The following is a 10,211-nucleotide window of genomic DNA, read 5'->3' on the forward strand; positions in this document are numbered from 1 at the left end:
GAAGATCCCCTGGAGGAGGAAATGGCAACTCTCTCCAGTATTCTTGCCTGGAAAATTCTGTGAACAGGGGAGTCTAGTGGGCTACTGTCTATGGGGTTGCAAAGAGTTGGACATAACTGAGCACATACACGATGTTTGGGAAACCCGTGAGTGGAGAAGAAAAAGATTCGATGTGACCTCAATAAAAAAGTGAATTAACTAGGCAACATTTCTAGGGATCCCATGGGACATTCACCTTTATAGCTAGAGAATATTTGGAGTAATTATCTAAGCTTTATTACACCTTTACTGAAGGCTGGCAGCAAGGAATTCAGAGTAGCTTTCCTTAATAACCATGTGTATTTTGTATATTGTTAAACTTTATCACTCCTGCTTAAGATACGCATGATATGCCAAATGTTATTTTTGGTTCTCTACCCACAAAACAAAATTGTATCAAAAATTCATTTGGGGGAAAAAAACCTTTTCCTATGGTTTAAAGAAAACAGCAATTAGACTTTCTGTACTAAATAATTTATTTCACTGAATCTTTAGAGATTACTCATTTACTTTGATGAATGTCTAGAGGTATGGCACTAAAATGTAGGCAGTAGAGAGCCTTCATAACCCACCAATACAATGTCCATCATTAAATAGGAAACCAACTCTAAGTTCTTGGTATGTAAATTTAACACTAACAAGAAATCAGAGAATATGGGCAACTTAGAGACTGTTTCATTCTCTTACCTGATTCTGTGTTCAAATGTATAGTTAAGAAAGTTGATCAGGTTTATACTTCTGAAAAATAAACAGTAGAAAACTATGAAAAATAAAGAGTAGAAAAATGTTTGAAGTGATAGTTTATATTGGGATTATAGGATAAGTTCTTCATATTCCAAAACCTCTTCTTTCTGAAATTCTTCCTTTTATTTATGATCCATTGTTCTTTTGATATATAAACTCTGAGAGAGGGTGTCCCCTGGGTTCGAGAGGAGTATTGTAAGAATAAACAAGATACCTTTCTGTAACTGCAACATAAGTGAATTCTCCTTGGGGAATTCTTATCTTGAGTTCCATTTCTTTTTTCATTTTTCCTCTTTTCTTTCCTGTTTCTTTCTTAGTTTCAGAACCACAGTCAGTACAATTCTCAGTGGCCTCAAATTTTCTTAAATTATCTTTCATTTCCTGGGACAGAGGTATGGGTACACTTTTTCATCTTGGGACCTGCCTTGGAAAAAGTATAAAATGGAAGGAAATTGGGCTATGACATTTAAGGCATGAGGATCAGTCATATTTCTTTAATCCATACAGAAAGATGATTATCTTTAAATATGCCCCTCATTTATTACTGTGGCTCTATGGAAAATAGAGGAATAGGGAAAAATAGTAGTGATTTATTTCTTTTCAATCTGACTTTTCACTGTTGGTATTAACACTAAATTATTTCCTTTAATTTTGAAATTCCCAAGCTCACATTTCCCTCTAGGAGAATGAAGCTGGTCTCTCATTGTATATATTTACTTCTTGCTATGCCCTTTTGGTAAAAATATTCTATCTGCCTTATCCAAAGGATATTTGTATGTGTTCTGACATCTATCTAAGCTTTAATTCAATTGCAAATGCCATGTCCTTTGTCCATCTTTCTATTGCAAATCAGTTTTTTTTTTTGCTATGCAGAAGTTCACTGTATATTCATCACATTAATAATTTCTTGTTCTAGTATATGCTATGAATATAATACAAGTGAATAGCAATTATTATGTGCTCATTGTGTAAGTGATGTTTCTGAGTCTATGTACTTGCATTTCCATCCTTTCTTCTATATGTTTAAAGTGATGCCAAATGTGCTGGAGGACTTCCTGCAGAAGGCATTCATCTCTATGACTGGTTCCTTGACCCATTTCTTTATCTTTGACTCTCTAGGGTCAACTGGGTTCTCCTGATTGGTGGTCAAGGAATATAATCACTACTGAATAATTGTTAACATCACTGCCACTCAGTCCCAGACGGTACTTGGGGCTGGTGGGCATAGCCTGGCTCTTTGGCTTCATGGTAGATGGATTGGTTGTGGCTCTGGTCCAGCAGAGGTCCATGGCCCAATCACATTAGCCAATTTTACTGTGACTTCACGCCTTTGTGAAGGCTGGCCTGCTCAGATCCTAGAGTCAGTGGTCCAGGTGACAAAATGCATTCATTCATTGTGTGGTTATCTCACTATTCCTTTTGGACTGATTCTGATATCTTATGTCTGGATTGTAGTGATTGTATTGGCAGTTCTTGCTGTGGTCAGCAAGAGAAAGGCTCACCCACATGGTCCTCCTACCTAGCTATAACGTTCACATGCTGTGAAATTCTCACGGTCTTTTACATTACAGTCTCTGCTGCTCAGTCTCCATTCAAGTTATCACCCTGCTCTATCTGATGGTCACCACCATCTTCAATCCTCTGATCTACCCTCTTGGGAGCAAGTTGGCTCATTAAGCACTGAGGAGGCAGCTCTCATAAGGAAACTGACACATTTGACTTACAAAGGAGGGTGTTGATATTTTCTTTTGGAAGTGCAGATTTCTCCACTGAGAAGTCTTCCAAGAATGTTTGAGAAAGCATATCTTTGTCTATTCTTTTGTTCCCCTCTAATCTTTCTATGGTTCCTCTATAAGTGAGGCAAGTATGGCAATTTTTAAGTGTTAGGTTAAATTTTTTGTTTTAAATTCTATTATTTGTCTATTAAATAGGTCATGAATATTTTATATAAAAAACAAACACAAGTAGTATCACTAAAAGAAACCTAGAAATACTGTTTATTTATAGCACTGTTTTATGACATCAGAATTGCATTCTATGCATATGTATAAATAACAGAAGTTGGATCATTAAGTTTATAATCAGATTTTCCAGTGAAAACTGTTAGGACAATCCTTATTTCTTGGACTATAAATGAAAGGATTGAGAGTGGGGGTGACCAGGTCATACATGACAGCAGCACCCAGCTCCCCAGAGGCATGAGAAGCTGACGGGGACTTCAGGTATGTGGCAAAGACCGAGCTGTAGAAGAGGATGACCATGGAGAGGCGGGAGCTGCATGTGGCCAGGGCTTTCTTTTTCCCGTGCTGATGGGAACCGAGCTACAGCAAGGAAAATATGGGCATAGGAGCTTATGATGCAGGGAAGAGGGCTGATTCCTAAGAGTCCTGTCAAAACCATTATCAGGTCCTCATTGAGGTGGGTATCAGAGCAGGAAAACCTTAAGAGTGGTCTGAAATCACAGAAAAGGTGGGGAATTTCTTGATTACTATAGAATGAGAGCTGGGATAGCAACAGGACATGGACAAGAGAGATAGAGTGGGCCACTCCCCATGACCCACCCACCAGTGGTGCACATCTGCAAGGAATCATTAGGGGTGCATAGTGCAGGGGATGGCGGATGACAGTGTAGCGGTCGATAGCCATGGCAGTCAAAAGCAGGTTGCCCATATCAGCAAAAACCATGAAGAAATATAACTGGGCCAGGCACTCAGAGAAGGAGATCAGTCCATTGCTGGTCCACAAAGTCTCCAGCATTTTGGGGGCTGTGGTGGTAGTGAAGCAGAGGTCGACCAGGGAGAGCTGGCTGAGGAAGAAGTACATGGAGGTGTGAAGGTGGATGTCAGCGCCAATAGCCAGCAGCAGTAGCGAGTTTCCTAAGAGACTCAGCAAGTAGAGAGCCAGGAAGAGACCAAAGAGGAGCTTTGGTTTGTCTGGGTCATTGGACAGTCCCGAGAGGACAAAGTCAGGGTTCTTGCTGCAGTTCATTTCAGGTCTTGATGGGTTATAAGAAAAGTATCAGCATGAAGAGGATTCACTACAGTTAGCTACTGAAGTGTATTATAGCTAACCTCGATGGTTCTCTTTTCAGTTGGTTTCCTTATACCACAAATATGAGGAATGAAGAAAAGAAACTCAATTAGCAATGAGAGGGATAGAATTTGCACTTTCTGAAGGATGATCTAAGTGAGGAGGCACAAAGATGAGGGAATGAAGGGAACACCAGGAGCTTCCTGGAGTTTTTTAAGGGTGAAAGAGTTCTCTTAGTCTTCATATTATTGGATGGCATAAGGACTTGTTTATGAATCAGTTTTTATTACAAGAACATGAGCCTACTAAGGCAAAGCCTGCATCTCGGTACTTAGCTTAGTGCTTGGCACATCATAGGAGCTTGGTGAACGCTCCTACCCATCTACACAGTCACTACTCTAGTTTAAGTTATTGTTAATGACTAGAGTCCTGCTAACTTCTGAGCTGCTTGAATAGTCCCACTCTTGCCTCATTCAATATATTCTCCACACTGCCACCAGAGTGATCTTTTCAAAAAAGAAACTCTGATCACGTCTGTTATTTGCTTAAAAACAGATGTCCAGAGAACCACTGGGCTTGTGAAGGAACAAAAATCCCCAGCTATCTAACAAAGCTCAATCTGTCTTGACCTCGTGATGTCTCAGCAGCTTCATCTTACACTACAGTCCCCTCATTCTCTGCTTGCTAGCCACTCTGGCTGCCTTGCATTTCTTCCTGTGCACTATTTCCCTTTGCTTCATTCTGAGTCAACTCCTGTTCATCCTTTCACAGTCTCAGATCAATTAGTGACTTTCTTAGGAAAGTTTTCCCTTGCCTCTTTGATTAAGTCAAACCTACTTTTCATATGCTACCACGCGTAGCACCTTCATAGAATTGCTATAGGTGTCATACGGACAATGTTGTTCATATTTATTTTGTTAAAATATTTATTTAAGATATTTAGTTAGTGTTCAGAGAAGGCCTGGCACCCCACTCCAGTACTCTTGCCTGGAAAATCCCATGGACGGAGGAGCCTGGTAGGCTGCCGTCCATGGGGTCGCGAAGAGTCGGACACGACTAAGCAACTTCACTTTCACTTTCACTTTCATGCATTAGAGAAGGAAATGGCAACCCACTCCAGTGTTCTTGCCTGAAGAATCTCAGGGACGGGGGCGCCTGGTGGGCTGCCGTCTATGGGGTCACACAGAGTCGGACACGACTGAAGCGACTTAGCAGCTTAGCAGCAGTTAGTGTTGGACTCCCTCACGGGGCCATAAAGTGCATTAAGGCAAATAACGTGTCTGGTTTTCTTCTCCCTTGTGTCCCCAGTGTAGGCATCCATAAAGTATATTTGCACAAGATGAATAATAAATAAATTAATTGATAGTGAGGACAGGAGAGGATCATGAGCTTTCCTCCCAAGTGCTGAAATGTTCTTCCTTCCATTTCAACATTTTATGAATAAAAGATTTTTCCTCCAAATATTCTCTTAGTAAGACTGGAAACACTGATTCATCTTCTTACTTCATCCCTAAAATCTATATTAGTAGTATAACACTTTTTTTAAACTACAAAATGATCCTCATTTTTGTCTTTTTCTCAACTTTTTACAGTTACCATCTTTGTACTTTCAACAACTCGCTCCCAGTTACTTAATCAGTGGCTTTACCAGCTTTATTGATTCCAGAAAACGTACAGCTTTATGGTTTTGGCCTGACGCTCCCTTGCTCAAATATCTCTAATGTCTTATTTTCTAATGCATCACTTCCCAGGTGGTACTAATGGTAAAGAACCCACCTGCCAATGCAGGAGACATAAGAGATGCTGGTTCCATTGCTGGGTTGGAAAGATCCCCTGGAGAAGGAAATAGCAACTCACTCTGATATTCTTGCCTGGAAAATTCCATGGATGAAGGAGCCTGGAAGGCCATACAGTCCATGGGGTCACAAAGAGTAGGACAAGACTGAGCAACTGAGCATGCACACAAAATGCATCACTTCTACCTATCTGTGTCTAGTTATTGATAATTTCTATCCTTGTACCCACTTTCCAATAAACACGATTTTCTACTTTTTATCACTATTTAGTCTCCTTTCTCCTTGAGCTGATCATGTCATAACTCCACGAATATTCTCACTTATGCTTTCACACACTGATATATACACAGGATAATCTAGTCCTTGCTGCTGCTGCTGCTAAGTTGCTTCAGTCGTGTCCAACTCTGTGCAACCCCACAGATGGCAGCCCACCAGGCTCCACCATCCCTGGGATTCTCCAGGCAAGAACACTGGAGTGGGTTGCCATTTCCTTCTCCAATGCATGAAAATGAAAAGGGAAAGTAAAGTCGCTTAGTCATGTCCGACTCTTCACGACCCCATGGACTGCAGCCTACCAGGCTCCTCCGTCCATGGGATTTTCCAGGCAAGAGTACTGGAGTGGGGTGCCATTGCCTTCTCCAACCTAGTCCTTAATTGAATATTATCTTAAGATGTTTTCTAATGTTTATGACATACATATTTTCTTGTATCAATTATATTATAAATACACTGAGAGTAGAATCATATATTTTTTAAAAATTTCTTTAAACCAAGAGTCTACAAGTTGAGTGTGTGTTCTCTCTGACCATACCTCTCACATTTTTACATCCTTTCCCAGGTTGAATCTTCCTGATACTTTTGCTTGAATACCTTTCTGCTTTTATATCCACCTCCTGATAATTCACCTGAAAAATAATCATTCGTGTTGGATCTCAGATAGACCAGGAGTGGTTGAAAACTGAGGTTATCAGAATCATATTTCCACATGGAAAATATACGAGATCCTAACTATCTAAAATTGTGAAGTCCTAACTGTCTAAAATCTCAGCCTCAGATGGACAATACCCTCATATCCTACTGTTTCCCCTCAGCCTTCCTCAGCTACTCCTCCACTTCTCCACTCTTAATGACAGATCCTTCAAAAAGCTACTTGTCTCCATCACACATTGTCCATTACTCTCCAGATTTGTTATTTTACCTTCCATGCTTTTTATAAACCGTCTTCAGTCAAGCTGTTCACCTGAAACTATCACAAACATTGTTAATTGGCTATGCCCTAAAACAAAATTAAAAGTTAACAAATTACCTGTTTATAGATATTTGAAGTCTGAAACTAGAAATAAAAGAAGAGGTCCAAAAATGAATAATAAGAAAGAGGAGAAGCCAGACATGGAGACTAAGGAGCCATCATTGAGATCACCAGCAAAAAAGAGTATGTGAAGTAAGAGAAGTTAGCTGGGGTAAGTCTTGTTGAGACATCAAGTAACTTAAGGACTGAAAATTGAACTTTGACATGGATGAGAGTGATTTCAATGGTATGTTAAGAGCAATAGCCTGACTGAAGAGGGTCATACATGTACATGTATCCATTCTCCCCCAAACTCCTCTCCCATCTAGGCTGCCACATAACATTGAGCAAAGTTCTATGTGCTATACAGTAGGTCCTTGTCAATTATCCATTTTAAATACAGCAGTGTGTACATGTCCATCCCAAACTCTAACTATCCCTCCCCTCCAGCAACCGTAAGTTTGTTCTCTAACTTTGTGAGCCTATTTCTGTCATAATTAGATAACTTTTAAATTATATCTTCTAATCCATCTTCTTTTCTAAACTCTGCTAAGTCACTTCAGTCATGTCCGACTCTGTGCGACCCCATAGACGGCAGCCCACCAGGCTCCCCCATCCCTGGGATTCTCCAGGCAAGAACACTGGAGTGGGTTGCCATTTCCTTCTCCATTTCTAAACTCTAGACTTGCACATTTAACTTCCTATTAGATATGTCCGTATGAATGTCTGTTAGAAGTTTTACTGTCTAAGATATTTCTTATAGCTCAACTGATTTACATATGGATTTAGAAACAGCTACAGATGTAGACTTCAAGCACAGAACTTTCATCCACTATGTTCCACTCTGAAGTCTGAGCCTGTTTCTCTATTTGTCAAATGCTACCTTCCACACTTACCTACTGGCATTCATAATCTTCAACCCATGAGTTGATCTATGTATTCTATCATTTGATATATGTATTCTATCCAGTGCTTTTATTAAGCAAGTGGTATAGTCCAGAGATCCCAGAATCCTTTGCCTACATTGGTGAGGTGATGTTCATAGCTGCAAAGATGTAGCTCAGGAGCTGAGTATTAACAGTATTCATGTCTCTTGGGATTGGAAAGGGTTGGTTAGCACTAGGAATCTTTCTTGTCCTTGGAGACTATTCCCAGAGTTACTCATTAATGGCAAATCTTGAGGAATTTTCCGTAGAAAAAGTTGGCTATAAATGGTGCTGAGGAATAAAGTCAATAATTAACAGAGGTCTGTTATTAAGAATAACTTGGAAGTAAAATCAGAAAGATTATCTAAAACTCAAAATTTCTCTCTGGTTACTGCTCTGCTTCCTTAAGTCAGATTGTTTTGAAGAGGTGAACACATGACCATAACATTTCATAACCCTATATATATATATATATATATATATTAAAAATAACAATCCTTTTTCTGTCTTTTGTATAAATAGATTGAGAGACTGAAATATTAAGACTGTGCATATGTCATCTACCTTTGGATATCTGACAAGCATCTCAATTTTAATTCTATCTAAATGAGAATGCCCCAACCTCTTAACTTTACCTTGTTTCTAGTCTGATATTTACCATTTTAATAACAAGGTTTGTGGTATATCATTTCTTGAGTTCATAAAGGAATCACATTCAGCCATTAAAGACTATCAATATGGAGTTATAAACAAGTAGAAGTTCATTTTTCTCTAATGTAAATTAAGTCCAGGTAGGTAGTCTGGTGAGGATGTGGTGGGTCATTATAGAGTAAAACTCTCTCTGTCCTTAGCATATGATTTTTATCCTCAAGGTCAACTGTTGGAGCTGCATTAGTTTTGGTAATCATGCTATTTTCCTGTAGAAAATTTTCCACACCTAATTGTCTAGAATTTAATCCCTGATTTCTGGATACTCTCTTTGGTTTCATTGATCTATGCATCCATTTTTATGCCACTATCATATTGCTTTGACTACTATAGGTTTGTAATATTTGAAATTGGGGAGAGTAATATGTCCAGCTTTGTTGTTCTTTCTCAGGATTGCTCAAACCTAGGCTCTCAGCGTGATTCTCCCCTGACCTGGGGGAGAGTCAGTGCAGTCAGCAGGTAGCCATTTCTCTTACCCTTCTAATGCAGTTTGCCTTGGTCTCTGTGGTGCTTTGGCCTCAATTCTGTAATTTTCTCAGTGATGTATTATCCATGAATACTTGTTAGTTGTTCTTTTTGCGAGAGGGAATAAAGTTGGGAACAATTTATGTTGCCATCTTGGTGAGATCACTCTTCTATAGTAATTTGAAATACTTCTATCTTTTAGAATTAAAGTGACCGAATCACCATTACAATATTAGAGTATTCAGAATTTGACTATATTTTTTCCACTAGAATCTACTATTTATGGGACAAAATAGTAGATCTTTGCAAAGATCTGTGCAACACATCACAAACATCATTTCAATTGTTTCTCAAGGTAAGTATCACATCCATGTGTTACAGAGAAAACAAACGTTTCAGAAAAAAATAAGCCATTTGCTCATGATTACATTGTTAGGAATAACTGAACCATAATTAGATCCTAATCTGACCCTAGCCAGCCCAATAGCAAGGAAAAGAAATGAAAGTTTTAAATTTTGGACATTAAGAAATAAAGCTCTTTATTCACAGATAACAATGTATAATAGAAATTTAAAAGAATCTATAAAGATCTATTAGAAAGTATATGTTTATAGAGAAGATCAATGAATATAAGGTTAATGTACAAAAGTCTATTGGATTTCTATGTACTATATACACAAAAATTAGACAATTAAATTTTTACAATTACAACTTAAAATATCATCAAATACATAGAGATAAATCAAATAAAAGATGTTGAAACTACTGTGTTCAAAATTATACATCATTTCTGACAGAATTTTTAAAAACCTAAAGAAGTGCAGAAAAATACCCTGTTCATAAATTACCCTGTTTATATAAATTAGAAGATGCAAACTTTTAAATAAGATTGTTCAGTTTGATCTATGGATTCAATGTACTTCAGTCAACACCTTTTTTTTTTTTTTAATTAAAAGCTTGTTTCTAAAACATGTGGATGAGCAAAAGACTTGGAATAGACCATAAGATCTGAAGGAGCAGAGTAGGAAAACTTACAGACTTAATATAAAAAACTGTATAGCTGCAATAATTAATAGAGCTTAATAGAATAAGCATAAATACATAAATCAATTGAACAGATGAGAGACTCCCACACATATACAATTACTAAACTTTTTACAAAGGCACCAACTGCAATTCTTTGGGGGGAAAAGTTTGTTTCCAATTAATTATTGT

At 38.2% G+C, this 10,211-nt stretch overlaps 1 pseudogene; it reads right to left on the reverse strand.

Annotated features, from left to right (window-relative positions):
- Positions 1–2,864: 2,864 nt before the first annotated feature.
- On the reverse strand, positions 2,865–3,771 carry LOC109576692 (olfactory receptor 1M1-like; annotated as a pseudogene).
- Between the last annotated feature and the right edge of the window lie 6,440 nt (positions 3,772–10,211).

Source organism: Bos indicus, chromosome 23, assembly GCF_029378745.1.
Source record: "Bos indicus isolate NIAB-ARS_2022 breed Sahiwal x Tharparkar chromosome 23, NIAB-ARS_B.indTharparkar_mat_pri_1.0, whole genome shotgun sequence".
NCBI lineage: Eukaryota > Metazoa > Chordata > Mammalia > Artiodactyla > Bovidae > Bos > Bos indicus.